This window comes from Giraffa tippelskirchi, chromosome 11 (genome assembly GCF_054371585.1).
Source record: "Giraffa tippelskirchi isolate mGirTip1 chromosome 11, T2T-mGirTip1v1.2.pri, whole genome shotgun sequence".
Taxonomy (NCBI): domain Eukaryota; kingdom Metazoa; phylum Chordata; class Mammalia; order Artiodactyla; family Giraffidae; genus Giraffa; species Giraffa tippelskirchi.
Window position 1 is genome coordinate 27,104,042 of NC_137285.1, and position 2,346 is coordinate 27,106,387.

Consider the following 2,346-nt stretch of genomic DNA (forward strand, 5'->3'; position numbering starts at 1 on the left):
TTCATTCACGTCCCCAAACTTTACACGGTACATGGCGAGAACGTTTTTACCACATTGTGCTGTAGTCACACTCTGAGTGGCTTGTAGGCATCTTTACTCTGAAAGCATTCAGCCACAGAATGTGTGGCAGCCTTCTCTTCTGGTAACAGCTGCTCACAAGATGCTCTCTCAGAGGCCCTGACGTTACTTGGAGGAAGGGATCTGCACAGTCCCAGAGGTCCCTGACCCTGACCCTTTTACATGGACTCAGTGGGCAGGGGAATGGTGATGGTAGGACAGGATGCACCCCTCTTGGGCCAGTCTCAACTCTTGATAGCTCATTGGTGCTTTCAAATAGGGGGAATTTGACTCCTTTGTTCTAATCCTTGGGTCTTAGTTACTTCTCTAGGACAACAGGAAAAAATTCACCTCAGCATCCTGTTACACTAGCTTAAGATCATGCAGTCTTATCATCATCAGCATCTTCACCATGACCACCATCATCATCACCGTCATTATCATCAACATCATCATCACTGTCATCACCACCATCCACATCCTCACCAAACCATCACCATCACCATCATCATCACCATCACCACCATCTTCACCATCATCATCAATAACATCACCATCATCATCACCATCTTCACCATCACTACCATCATCATCAACATCATCAACATCACTGTCATTATCACCATCACAATCAGCAGTAGCACTACCACCAACATCATCCCTATTTCACAGCCAAGGAAGCCAAGTCACAGGGAACCAAGTGATCCCCACAGGATAAAGAGATTACATTAATCTAAAGATCACAAGGGGATGACAGAGGATGAGATGGTTGGATGGCATCACTGACTCAATGGACGTGAGTTTGAGCAAATTCCAAGAGATGGTGAGGGACAGGGTAGCCTAGTGTGCTGCAGTACATAGGATTACAAAGAGTCAAACACAGCTGAGTGACCGAACAACAACAATCAAGATCACAATATCATTTTTTTCCTGGGTCTTCCTGGGCCGGAAGAAGCAGCAGTGACCCCAGGCTGACTGAGCCTCATTTGGCCAATGGATGGGGTAAATGAGAAGTGTTCAAATAATATTATCTAAGCAAATCCTCTCTCTTTCTGCCTCTCTCCTCCCTTTCTCCTTTCCCCACTTCCTCCCCATACCCCTTCCCCTCTTCTCTCCCTTGCAGCCCTGTTTGTCCCATGGCTCCCTTCTCAGCCAGGACCTCCTCCAGGTGACTTCCAGCAGGTCTCCTGATGCAATGCCACCTGCTTGCTGCCCCCAGGCCTCTCCTCCATCAGTGCCACCCAGAACTCCAGGCCCAACTTTGGTTGCTCCAGCTCAGATCGCCAGCTTATCCTGCACCTACCTATCTCAGCCTCAGGGAGAGGAGTCCTGCCGCCAGGCCTGGGGCGGGAGCCAGTCAGCAGAGCTGGATAGAGGATGTGACAGTTCTGAATGGAGACAGTGAGACTGTTAGCAGAAGAGGGGACAGATGCACACACAAGATGGTGTGGTGCCCCCAGGACGGGAGGGGACTTGGACCAAGACTAGCGGGAAAGAGTCTGAATTGCTCTGGTTCTTGCTAGCTGTGTGACCCTGGATGAGTTACTCTCTCTGTGTCTGTTTCCCATCCATAAAATGGGAATAACAATATACCTACATCTCAGGGACGGATGTGAGTGCATTGAATGATGACTGCGTGTAGATGCTCAGACATGGCTGTGTGCCTCTAGGTTATCGTTAAGACAGCAGATGCTTCATCCCACCCTGGATAAAAATTCACCTGGAAGTAGATGGGGCTAACTTGAACACCCTCAGACGCCCCTGACCCCCCAGAAAAGACTCTGGAAAGAGCTCCTGCTAACCAACCCCACCCCTCCTGCCCCCGCCACTGCAGTGCAGGGAGAAAGCATCCAAGGCTGACCCTGAGAGGTGAGATGGACTCAGGCAGGCTGCATCCCAAGACGTGACCTCCAAGGCCCAGGCCTAATTGTTGAAGCTTTGCGTCTCCTTCATGCTTAATTAGATCCTGTTGTAAAGAGATAAAGGCTGTTACTGTGTATCAGCAAGCATCTTTTTCTTTAGGATTGAGTCCCTGAAAAGGGGGGGAGACTGCTGAGAGAGAGAGCTGGGAAATGGAGGGAACAAGCCGGGTGTTAATAGACTTTGGAATAAAATCCTGACAGACTCAAATTGATTCTGCAGCCTGAAAAAATTGAGTGCAGAGGGAATTAGATTTATGCGCTGTTAAATGTAACTGCCTCCTGGTGTCTATACCAAGAGCTGTTAAAGTGGTGATCTTTAAAGATGTATGGAAATCGTGTGTGAACAGATCCATAATCCATCCGGGGA

At 48.9% G+C, this 2,346-nt stretch overlaps 1 long non-coding RNA gene across 1 annotated transcript; it reads left to right on the plus strand.

Moving 5' to 3' along the window:
* The first annotated feature begins 684 nt into the window (after positions 1-684).
* LOC145526206 (uncharacterized) lies at positions 685-2,056 on the plus strand. The gene is made up of 2 exons (XR_014068739.1): positions 685-853; positions 1,181-2,056. It is a non-coding gene; the product is annotated as an uncharacterized LOC145526206 (long non-coding RNA).
* Positions 2,057-2,346: the final 290 nt, after the last annotated feature.